Genomic DNA, 12,809 nt, shown 5'->3' with positions numbered 1-12,809 from the left:
CATGGCAATCCGGGTCTTAACAACAGGGAAAACATACGCTATCTCCAGGGTGCAAAGGGAAGTCCCCAAGAACTCAGGTCCTGGGTCTGGTCAGTGGAAGTGAGTGTTGGGTCAACATCTCAGCCCCCATTAGAGCCATCCTGTCCTCTTCTGGTAGCGAGAATCACTGTGGGCACTCAGAAGCAGAGAGAAAGAGAAACTGGGGGCTGGGGATTTAGCTCAGTGGTAGAACGCTTACCTAGGAAGTGCAAGGCCCTGGGTTCGGTCCCCAGCTCCAAAAAAAAAAAAAAAAAAAAAAAAAAAGAGAAACTGGGGAGGCAGTGACGCCTGCCACACAGGCCCTGTGCTACTGGCCATGTCTGGAGGGGAGGGGCTGTCTCACTACCCCCCCCCCCCAAACCCCAAGGGAAAATCTGTTCAAGGTCACAGAGCTGTCACTATAGGGGCTAGACTGCCCAGGCTGAAGCTTTGCCAGGCTCTGCGAGGGTGGAGTAAGGGGGACACCTCTCTCCTAGGTGACCACCAGTTAGCCACAGTGGTCAGTGGAGGCACAGGTCTCTGGGAAAGGATGAGTTGGTGTCCACTTGTAAAGCAGTTTGGGGCTTCCATGGCGGTTCCCCGTATTCCAGGTCAGAATGTGGAGAGTATCAGGAGTTCTGGGGAGGGTGCAGATCTTCATCGACACTGTCATGACAGACCCATGGCTCCAAATTCAGTGGCTGGGTGGCAGCCCTAAGACTCCTCTTGCCTCAGGCACCCATGCTGTTCAGCTTCAAGCCCTGGTTATTTTTAATATCCTTTAAAAGCTGGGGGGTGGGGGAGCAGGCATCTGCAGCCCGCCAGAAATCTCTGTTTCCTCTGAGCCAGGAAACAGGAAGTGTGTGTGTGGTGGGTGATGGGGAATCAGGCCCCTGAGAACAATGGAAGCACCACTGAGGGGAAGGGGAACTACGTCAGGGCCTGGGGCTGCAGGAAGCCTGACCTCGCCTTCTGTGAGCCTGAGGGGGCCTGGCATAAATTTAGCTTGAGTTCTTTTCCTGAGGAAAAGCTCAAAGGCTCCATGATGGGAGTAGGGGTGGAGGGACTGATCTCAGTCTTTAGGAAGTCAGGTCTCCCTTCAGCTGTGGAGAAATGGAGGCTCAGATAGGCAAAGCTGAGGCTTCTGGGTTCGAGGCATCTCTCCACCTCTCCGCCAGCACCGGCAAGAATCAGACAAGGGTCTCCTGGAGCTGCTGCTGCTAGTGCAGTCTGGTTCTGTCACTGTAGCAATATGGCTACAAGCAGCACACTGTCACCTCCCAATCCCACTTTCTTAGTTCCTCAAGGATGCTGACTCTGGCTGCCAAGTGTGGCAGGGATGTTGGGGGTAAGCACCACTAACAGAGAGTCCTGGGCTCCTGTTCATAGCCCTGGACAGCCTGGGAAGAGAGCCCTATGAAGGCCCAGGCTGGGTCTCAGCAGATAACTTCCTCTATGTAGTATAACAGTTTAACAAGAAGATGTTCATAAACACAGTCCACCCGTTAACATGTAAGATCCAGTGTGGGGGCAATCAGAGCTTGTGTGACCATCACAGTCAACTCCAGAGTATTGCCACTACCTCAAGGGAGCTACAGCTGTGACAACCGCCAGGTCATTCCCAGCCCCCAGGTGACTTTCAAATGTTTTGTTTGTCTCTAGGGATCAAGCCCGCATTGGGACAGTACTTACTGTGTCTGCCTTCTTTCCCATGTAGCTGTGAGCTTCCCCTAAGTCATAGCCTGAATCACAGCTTTCACTATGGCTGAACCACATTCCTTTGTATGGTTGGAGCACACGGTGAGTGTCCATTTTCCTGTGGACCACGCCCTCCTTTAGCTGGTTTAGACCTGGCGCTGTGGTTTTTCAGATCATTGAACAACCTTGTATTCAACAACAACATTGTAACAGTGCATATGGGCTTAGGGCCTGGGATCAGTTATTTGAATCTCTTGGAGGGCTAGAGCCAGATGTTTTCCACAGTACTATCCACAGCCTCTGGTGTGGAGACAGTACACCATTCTGTCAGAATGCCTGTCCAGGTTTTAGAGTGCAGGACCTGTGGGAACTGTTGCTGCTGTGGCCTCTGGGCCAGGCACGGATCTCAACCCCACCAACCCCTGTAAAGCTCTTGAGCCTAACCCACAGCCTGGGTCAGATCCCTCAGCTTGCTGAGGCTCGGAGGCATAAAGAGAGAAGCTGACCTGAGCCGCTGGCCTGGGACAGGCAGGGTGAACTGGGCAGTGCCTGCGACCTTAAGTCCACCTACAGGAGAGGTGGTCAATACAGCAAGGAATCCCACCCAGCACCCAAAATCCTGGTGGGAGTGACAGTTCTGACCTGATGGGGTATCAGGGCTAGGTAAGCATAAAGGCCCAGGAGCTGGCCCAGAGCCCTGGCTGTGTGGACTGGGAACAGAGCCCTAGAACCAGCCTCTATCATAGCCCCAAAGGCCAAAGACACGGAATGTCTTCCTACAGACCCCAGGGGGACAAATCTTAGCAGGGGACTGCTGTGGGTAAGCTGGCCTGGCTAGGACCCTATCCTCAACCCCAAGATGGTTCCTGGAATTTTTTTTTTTTTTTTTGGTTCTTTTTTTTTTTTTTTCGGAGCTGGGGACCGAACCCAGGGCCTTGCGCTTCCTAGGTAAGCGCTCTAACCACTGAGCTAAATCCCCAGCCCCGGTTCCTGGAATTTTTAAAGGAATTTTTCTTTAGGAATTAGGTTTTTGTTTTTGTTTTTTGTTTGTTTGTTTGTTTGTTTGGTTGGTTGGTTGGTTGGTTTTTTCTTCTGTTCTACCTCAGTTTTCCGGAGCAGCGGTGGCCCTGCTGACCATGGTCCTTTCATCTGGGATGGAGGGGCCAGATCCTGTGTCAGGACAACACCAGATCAAATCAAGCTTGTGCTCAGGGTCTCCCGAGGCCCCTGGGAACCCCAGCTCCTTGTGTAGTCTATAGGCGTCTCTTTGTCTTAGGGACACCAAGTCATCCAGTCTTTATACCGCGTGGAGGTGAGGAATCTCCCAACCCTAATCATGCCAGGAGGAAATCATGGCTGAGGAGAAGGCCACTGTTTACTCAACTACACAGCAGTATACGCAAAGCCAGATTAGAACACAAGTCCCTGAGTCGCGCGCGTGTGGCTAGTGCTGCTGTCCTCTGGCTTCTCCATGCTCCTGACTCCAATTCTAGCAAGTACTAGGTAAGCCAGAGAAGCTCTGAGGCCAGGTCACTTCTGTGTCTCCAGCATGGCTTCCTGGGCTCCTCCAGTGTTCTATTTCCTTCTTCCCTTGCCTTGAGGGCGAGTATATGATGATGGCCCTAGGCTCTGCCAGTCAGAGGTGGAGTGCCCAGCCTTCTTAATCCCTGGCAGTCACCGTACACAAAGAGGAACCCGCCTTGAGCCCCATGCCACCCCACATGGCCCCTCCTGGACTCAGCCAGGATGTCCCCAATTCCCTCCCCCACCATCACTCTTTTCTGAAGATCACAGCTTCCTGAGCCAGCTCTAGTCTGGACAATGGCCGGAAATTCCCCGCTCAGGCTTCAGGGTCAGGCACGTGTGATCCGGGAGCTGTGGGGGACTGGCGAGTCAGGGGCTGGTAAGTGAGGGAGATGCTGATAAGCAGCTGGAGGCTGGCGAGTGGGGGGTGATGAGTGGGCGGGGGCTGCTCAGAGTGTGTTGATGGATGATAGGGCTGGTGGGCAGTAGAGGCTGGTAGAAAGTTGATTAAGGACTGATTAGCCGTGAGGTGGAACTGGTGGTCAGGAACCTGAGGAGCCGCCCAGACAGCTCCAAGCTGTCTTTAAGGGGCCTTCCTGCTGGGTGCGCAGGCCACGTGCGGACACCACCGTACGTACGGAGACCTGAGAGAGCAGAGTATTCACAAGCAGACCTCTGAGCTCAGAGAGGACCCCCCGAGCTTGTACTGGTTTCCTCTAAGTCTCTGTTATGAAGTAGAAGGACTACAGCCACCTTTGCCATCTGGACAGGGGCTAATTTTAGAGAAGCAGCGTACACGCCACTTCCAGAGCTCTGCCCACACCGCTGCTGCGTCTCAGAAATGGCCACCACTCCAGCCTCACAAGCCACTGATAGACAGAGCCCACACCCACAGTGCCCAGGTCACAGGCCAGCAAGGCCTTTGGACTAACAAGCTACTCCTGCCCCGTCCCCGGGTAGGGTGTGGCAGGATACACAGCTGCTTCCTACTAGGAGAAGAAGCCCCAACCTGTGCCTAGAAGGTGGCTGGAAAGGCTACCATAGGACAGGGACTACCTGTTTCTTTCTTCTTTTTAAATGAAAACTGGAATTGTTGAGTGGACTGTGAAGAAGTTTGGAGTCTTCAGAAGAGACACCTGGATCAGGGCTCACGAACGAATGCCCCCAAAACCTGGTGTTTGCGGGGCTGTGGTGCTAGTCACACACAGCTTGATGATAGGAGGTCCTGAGGACTGAAAGGGTGGCCCCATCCCAAGCCACCTCCCAGTCTCCGAGGAGATGAGAGGGGCCAGCCTGCAGCCCAGCAGAGGATTTTTAAGAGGACTTATGCTTTGTTTTGGACCGGTTTTAGGTTCACAACAGAACTGACTGAACCAAGTGGAGAGATTTCTGTGTGTCTTCCCCTCACCATGAGACCTCAGCCATCACAACTGGGAACTCTCCTTGTACTTAGGTGCCGAGAATTCTTAGGGTTCCGACGAGTGTGATGGCCCTGTCTGCCATGGAGTTCTCTACCCCTAGAGCACCAAGCAGCCGGTTCCAGTACTGGGCAGTTGGGCTTGGGGAATCCACCACCGTGGACCTATTGTGAGACACTTTTCTGTTCCACAGAAGCACCCCCATGCCTCATGCAGTCCTTAGGAAATCCCTGAAAAGTCTCCACTCCTCCCTGGATCTCCATGACCCTGGAGCTGTCCAACAGGGACTCTTCATCACCTTTGAGATGCCGCATGCCACAGGGGAGTCCGTGCTTGGTTCCCTTCTACTTCTGAATGGGAATCCGTGGGTTGAGGGGCCACCGTGGTCACGGATGTGACTCGACCGGTAGAGCACTTGCCTAGTGAGTGTGAAGCCCTGGCTTCCAACTCTGGTACTACAGAGAAGCATGCAGTGCCAGTGCTGAAGAGGAGGCGGGAGGAAGAGGAAGGTTCAAAGGACTCACGATGCCCTGTGTCAACAAGAATAAAACAGCCCCAATTTCTAAAAATTACCATACCTTCCAGCAGTTCTGCTCCCAGGTAGCCTCCAAACAGATTGGAAGTGGGTTTTCCGTCTACCTGGCCTGGACTAGGATTTACAAGAGTGAGGAGGAGAGCGCCACAGATGGGTGATATCAGCCGGGGGCTCAGAGCACTACTTACAGAGCATGCACAAGAGCCTGGCTTCTGTTCCCAGAATACAAGCAAGTAAATAAAAATTAAGGAACAGCCAGGTGTGGCAGTGCAAGCTTTAATCCCAGCACTGGTGAGTGTGAGGCCAGCTGGTCTATATAGCCAGTTTCAGCTACATAGTGAGACCTTGTCTCAAGGCGGGTGGGGAAGTTCTGGTTTATGCTATTCTATGGGGGAATTGCCCAGGAGGTGCCCAGGGGAGGAAGCCGATGGTGTACGACACACACTAGTGGTTCCATGTACCTGGGGTGTCCAATGTGGGAAACAGAAATAGCTTCTCAGTAGTCACAGGAGTTGGTCACGGGGATGGCTGTTAATGGGGAAATTTTCAGCTTGAAGGAGGAAAAAGTTTTGGAACAAATGACTATGCTGATCACATTGTGAGTACATTTATTCTACTAAAAGATACTCACAGATGGCAAAAAAGCAACCTGGGAAGGAGTGTGGGCTCCTCTAAATGTCAAAGGAGAAGTACTGTGAGGTCAGCAGCAGCCCCCTTAAAGGGTGTGGGAAAGAACACGAGGTCAGTGTTGGAAGGGACATCACCCTCCCGTGTTCACTGTAGAGCTATGACAGCAACCAGGGCAGCTGTCAGCTCCAGTCTGGCCATGACGGGTGGGGAGGACGCGCACTTGCATTGGAGCACCGCCCAGAAGAGAGAGAGCCCATCACTCACCCCAGCAGAATTAACTAGGCAGGGGAGACAGTTCTGTGACCTCGCTCGCGTAGAGCCTGAGCGTAGAACCCTCACAGTGGCTGCAGTTGCCAAAGCGGTCACTCAGCAACCAGCCGCCAGGCACGTAGCGACTGCGTGATGACCACACAACAATCATACTTCATACTTTGACTACACAGTGTCTGCAAGGACTGTGTAGTGATCACATGATAATCTCAATGGCCATAGGGACCGCATACTGACAGTGACCATGTGGTCACCACAGTGAGTATTCAATGAGGACCACACAGTCCATTGAGCATGTGATAAACACATAATGACCAGGTAGTGATCATGTAGTGACATTGGTGACCTCATTGTCACCCAAAGACCAGGTAAGACCACACAGTGATCATCCAGTGACCACAGTGATCACAGAATTTCAGCAGCACAGTGACTGCCAAGTGACCATAGTAGTCACCGACAGTCATAACAGTCATGCAGTCACCATGACTACAAGGACATGTAATGACCACTAGTAACCACCATTGAACACAGTGACCCATTTCGTGCATGGCCACTGTAGTTACTTGGTCACTGCATGGGGACTGAGTTCACTCTGTGTTCCTTGTGGTCACTGTGTCACTGGATGTCCACAGTATGGCCACTTTAGTCAGTGTGGCCATCGGCAGCCAGTAATTATTGTGAAGCTATTCTGAGGTCCTTCCATCAGCTCAGTACCCACTGAGTGGTCACGACTGGCAACTAGCTTGTCATTGGGTGGTCACTGTGATAGCTAGATGGTCACAAAGGATTCACAATGTGGTCATTAATGTTACTGTGTGGGCTCCAGGTGGTCACTGCTTGGTCACTGAATACTGTGAGGACCACGGGGGCAAGGATGTCAGTCTCTCAGTCTTTCATTGGGCTGGGGCGCAGTGTCACGGAAGACAGACAGACAGAGCAGCCTAGGGACTTGCTCTCAGGCCAATGCCTCTTTGGGTTCCCAGGCTAGAAAGTCACAGAGGGACCCTAGAGTGGAGTCAGATGCAGGAGTGCCTAATGCTGTCAGGGCAAGGAGAGTAGGAGGGCTGTCTACCTCCCACACCCTACCCCACCCAAGAGGAGAACCCAGAGCCCTGGTGAGGGCCTTATGCTCTCCGTGGGCCCGGGCTGCACCTATAATGTGAACACTCTCTTGTGTGTGCTCATTCCAGGAGTGGCTGTGCCTGGGGTTTCAGATTCTCTACCATCCCAGGCTGAGAGGTGCAGAGGGAAGGGAGACACAGGCAGGCCACAGTCCTCCCGCCCTGGCAGACATGAGCAGGAAAGGCTGGTGGGGTTGGGACAAAAGGCGGACGTGCAGAGGGCCATGTGTGCCTTATCAGGGCCTGCACTTGCTCCCCCTGGCCCAAGAGGAAATGCTGCTCTACTCTGCCCGCCTTCCTGTCTGTCCCCTATGCTACCAGGGGCAGGAGAAAGGGGAGGCCTTCGAGGGGACCAACACCTACTCCCAGCAGGGAAAGGGAAAGGGCAGTTGGCAGCCACTCTGGAAAGATGCATGGACATCATTTCAGCCTTGGGCTGCACCGTGGCAGCCAAAACCATCCACGTTTGTCAGATGAGAGAACCGAGGGAGGCCTAGAGAAGCTGTGAGCCCTGCAGGTCATACTAACCTAGGAAGGGAGCTCAACACACATACAAGCTCCCACCCTGGCACTTACTGCCAAAGCTCTGCAGTCCCCAAGGGAGCTGGAACTGCTGAAGGTGAGGGTTGTCGACTAACAAACTCCCAGTCCTTGTGCAACGGTGCTGTAAGAGCCCAAGCCCCATGCTCACTTTGGCAGCACATACACTGAAGTTGGAACGATACAGAGAAGATTAGCATAGCTCCTGGGCAAAGATGACAGGCAAACCGGTAAAGCGTTTCCCTACTTTTTCTTGACGCCCCAGTGTAGGGGAATGCGAGGGCCATGAGGCAGGAGTGGGTGGGTAGGTGGGGGAGCACCCTCATAGAAGCAGGGTGACGGGGGATGGGATGTGGGTGTGCAGAGGGGAAACCGGGAAAGGGGATAACATTTGAAATGTAAATAAATAAAATATCCAAAAAAGAAGAAAAGCGCCCAGGCCGCAGCCGCCCTCTAGTGGATGTGGAACAGCACTGGGCAGGCTAGGCTGTGGCAAGGGGCGCTGCACTCCCTTGCTCCCTCCCGCCTTCCCTCCTGGGGAAGCAGGCAGTAGGTTGGAAACCTTGCTGTCTGCTCAGGTCCTTCTTGGATGGTCTGTCTGTTGCTGCTACTGTTGCTGCTGCTGCTGCTGCTGCTGCTGCTGCTGCTGCTGCTGCTGCTGCTGCTGGTTTGTAAAACGGGATCAACAGCCTGAGCTCATTCCTTCCACCCCAGCAGAAATCACAGCTCCCTCCCATCCTCTCTCTGGTTCTCTTTTCACTTTGGTTAACCAACAGTTTATTCGTTTTGTGTGTGTGTCGGTACAAATGTATGTGTATGCATACACGTGTGCTAGAGTACATGTGTACAGAAGATCACGCACTTCTCTCCTACTGTGAGGGTGGAGTGCAGGTCTTTAGGCTTGGTGGCAAGGACCTTTATCTGCTGAGTCATCTCAAGGACCTTTATCTGCTGAGTCATCTCAAGGACCTTTATCTGCTGAGTCATCTCAAGGACCTTTATCTGCTGAGTCATCTCAAGGACCTTTATCTGCTGAGTCATCTCAAGGACCTTTATCTGCTGAGTCATCTCACCCTTTCTATTTCTTTTCCTTTCTTTTTAAGACAGTCTCACTGAGTAGCTAAAGCTGGCCTGAGGCCTGTAATCCTCCCGCCCACCCCTCCTGAGTACTGAGACTCCACACAGCCTACTCCACATAGCCTACTCCACACAGCCTACTTGAGCAGGGCATTCATACCCTGGAGAGACTTTGGAGTCCTGGCTCTGCCTGCCTCCTCCTCTTTACCCTTGTAACAGCCGGGGCAAGGCCAGCCTGCTGCCGACAGCTTACAGTGGCTGACCGGATCTGTCATAACTGTTGGACCCATCTGTGCCACAGTTCCTAGTCCAGCAAACACGTGGTCAGGGCTTGCTCTGACCCTGTGATGCCTGGGCTGTGGAGACTGGAGGGTGGGACGTGGCCCAAGAAGAGGCCTACACTCATGTCTGGAACTCATCCGAATGCTAGCCCTGGCCTGGCTCGGCCTGGGGAAGGTTCTGACTCCATGAATCCCAGAACCAGAGGCCCCAGTGGCCTCTAACTTCCCCTGCTGACTTCACCACCCATTCCTCCAGGAAGCGAGGGCTGTGCTGTGGAGGCCTGACCCTTTGGCTGCTGACCATTGTTGCTTAGGCCCAACCCTACACTCCACAGGACCTGCCTGCTGGAGCCCTGGGACTGGGCTCCTACTTGGGTTTCATCTCTGTACTACATTCACTGAGACTGGGGCTCAGACTCCAGGTATCTCTGAGTCTTCACCCAAGACACAAAGCCTAAGCCAACCTGCCCAGGGGCCACCACCTCCAAGCCACCAATACCTGTCCCCTCCAGGGACATAGTTGGGTAGAGTCCTGTTCTCATGACCACTGGGGACTCCTGGGACTGGGATCCTTTAAGCCTCAGCAGAAAAGGCAGACCCCGCTCATGCAGTTCACCAACCAACCACACGGGGGCGGTGTTTCCACATATAGGCAAAGATCCTGAATCAGGAATAACTCAGAACTTCCTGGTACCAGTCACGCCTCGCTTCCAAACCACGGAGTGTGGAAAGCACAAGCAACAAACTGCCAGCTCATCGCGCGAGGCGACTTTGCATAGCTTCCTTCAAAAGGTCCCTGAGACGCAAAGATGAAAGGTCTTACTAATTCAGTATGGCACAACATCCTGCTTGGTTGACTGCTACTGTTCTGAAAGGTGGGCACCTCTTCAGGGAGCTAATCTGGAGACAGCACTTCCCTGAATGCCTGCCAGGCTCTGCCCACAGGAGGTCTCTTTTAGGGCCCTGCTTTTTCTCTGGGACCAGCTGGCCTAGGTTGGATTTCAGCATTTGAGGTATGAACCCACAAAGCAAAGAGGAGGTGTGCTGTCTAGTTTTATGTCAGTTTAACACAAGTTAGAGTCATCTGAGAGGAGGGAGCCTCAATCAGGAAAACTCCCCATAAGATTGGGCTCTAGCTGGCCAATGGTGGTGCACACCTTTAATCCCAGCACTTGGGAGGCAGAGGCAGGTGGCTCTCTGAGTTCAAAGCCAGCCCAGTTTACAGAGTGAGTTCCAGGACAGCCAGGACTATACAGAGAAACCCTGTCTCAAAACAAAACCAACTGAATAAACAAAGATTGGGCTATAGGCAAGTCTGCAGGACATTTTCTTAATTAGGGTTAATATGGGAGGACCCAGCCTATTGTGGGAGGTACCACCCCTGGTCTAATGGTTTCTATAAGAGAGCAGACTGAGCAAGCCATGAGGAGCAAGTCAGTAAGCAACGATTCTTCATAGCCTCTGTATCAGCTCCTGCCTCTAGGTTCCTGCCTGGATTGGGTTCCTGCCTCGGTTTCCCTCACTGGCCTGTGATTTAGGATATGTAAGCCAAACAAACCCTTTCCTCTCTGAGTTGCTTTTAGTCACAGTATTTCATCACAGCCTTAGTAACCCTGATAAAGACAAGGAGGTTCCAAGCAAAACCCGGGAGTGCCAAGAGTCCAGCCTGCCACTTGTATTCAGTTCCTGGGTCTGCTCACTGTGCAACCCAGCTCCATGACACTGCAATCCTGCCCAGGAACGCAGCGTCAGGAGACAGGAGGGTCGGGGTGCTCGACTCCTATGGTTTTTATTTGGTTGGTTTCTTAACTTATTTTATATGTGTGGGTGTTTCATCTGTGCATATGCATGTGCATCTTGTGGGACCAGAGTTGCAGGTGATTGTGGACCACCATGTGGTTGCTGGGAATTGAACCCAGGTCCTCTGGAAGAGCAGCCAGCGCTCTTAACTACTATTCTGGTCAGCTTCTGACCAGAGGGTGGAAAATGAGGTCCTAACGTTTACATCTCTCTCTGCCTCCCCCTGCACACACACACTTCTGCTCTCCTGCCCTCCAGCACCTCCACATCTCAAGTTATGAGTGGGAGTGACAGTCGGCCCAGGTAGTGTTCTAGATGCATCGTGACCACCACAACTGATCCCTCTGCGTTTACCCTCTCCCACCACAGTGCTAAGAACCCAACTAGGCCTCCCACATAGTAAGCATGTACTCTTGTGTATCGTGTAGTTTCTGCTACCCCGCTTTAAGCTCTGGGAATGGGTTGCACTACCAGCCCCCACCCAGATTCCCTTGGATCCATGGATGAAACACACATACCATTAATATAATTTTCAACCTGCCTTATGACCCAATTGCTTCTAGTCTCCTGCCACTCCACCTGAGATGTCACATAGATGGTCATCTTTGCTCACTCCAAAGTTGACAAAAAATCCTTCTCTTCTGCGTCTCTAGTTTGACTAAGGGGATCCCGAAGTCCCGCCTATTCCTCCCAGCTCATTGGCCACTAGCATCTCTATTGCTGCATCAAGAACCAATAAGAAATAGGACCTTTAGCACCAGAACCACCGTCTACACTTGAGCCATATCTCCAAGCCTGTTCCCTCTCCACTCTACTCTGGCTTTCTGCTGACTAGACAAGGTCCCCTGATTGCTACCAGGGTGGGTGATCAACTTTACTCAGTGTCATTCCAGTGTCACCTGGAAACATCCCACAGATATGTCCAGAATGATAGGTGTCAAATATCTGGGCACACGGGAGTTAGCGAACGTCAACTTGACACGTGAATGCTTGTGAAAAATGGAGCTGCAAATGTTCATCCTTCTGCAACTGTCGGTTCTGCTGAGTGTGGTGGAACTTGTGTGTGAACTCCCTTCCCTTTCAAGGCTTCATAGAGGGGACAACGTGGAGAACGGTAACACCAGTCGATGCTTACTTCCTGGAATGGAGCAGTGAATGACTCTTTGCATCTTGGGGAAGTTCTTAAACGACATGCACATATCCTTTTAATTTAAAATGAAATTAAAAAAAAAAAAAAAAGCTGGAAGCCTGGTGGTGGTGGTGTAGGCCTTTAATCTCAGCACTTGGGAGGCAGAGGTGAGCGGGTCTCTGAGTTCAAGGCCAGCCTGGTCTACACAGCAAGTTCCAGGACAACCAGGACTACGTATAGAGACTCTGTCTCGAAAAACAAAAAAACAAATCAACCAACGAGCCAACAAATAAACAAAACCCCAAAACAAAACCAAGCACACAGACAGAGATTTTGCTGTAAAGTGTTTGCTGGGAAAGCTGTAGGCCCTGAGTCAGATTTGCACCAGTCACAAAATCACACACAAAGCCCGAACTATACAAACTACTGAGTGTTTGTAACCCCAACACTAGAGAGGTAAGTACAGAAAGAGGCTCCCTGAGGCTCCCTGGCCAGCTCTGGGCTATGACGTGCCTCAGACACTCAGTTCTCTGGTGACCCTGGCAGCTCAGAGGCCAGCTGGGTGGACGTTTTAACTCCCCTTGGTGGCTTATAACTGCTGTAACTACGGTGTTGTCCTGCAGAGGCCACCCTCATCATGCACCAGCCTTGATGGCCAGGAAGAACCTTGCTAGGCTGCTCTGTGGGAAGCTGCCATCCCAGCCTGCCCCTAGAAAAGGAAGGTACTGTGTCCTCGCCCCCATGTGGAGGTGTGGGTGTGGCCTGTGA

The 12,809-nt window shown here is 52.4% G+C and overlaps 1 non-coding gene across 1 annotated transcript; it reads left to right on the top strand.

The window, feature by feature from the left end:
• The first annotated feature begins 7,897 nt into the window (after positions 1–7,897).
• Rnu6-198 (RNA, U6 small nuclear 198) lies at positions 7,898–8,005 on the top strand. Its single transcript, XR_005503011.1, has one exon. It is a non-coding gene; the product is annotated as a U6 spliceosomal RNA (small nuclear RNA).
• Positions 8,006–12,809: the final 4,804 nt, after the last annotated feature.

The sequence above is a fragment of the Rattus norvegicus genome, chromosome 3, assembly GCF_036323735.1.
Source record: "Rattus norvegicus strain BN/NHsdMcwi chromosome 3, GRCr8, whole genome shotgun sequence".
Lineage (NCBI taxonomy): Eukaryota > Metazoa > Chordata > Mammalia > Rodentia > Muridae > Rattus > Rattus norvegicus.
Note: the sequence above shows the minus strand (reverse complement) of the source record. Positions and strands in the feature narration are given on the sequence as shown.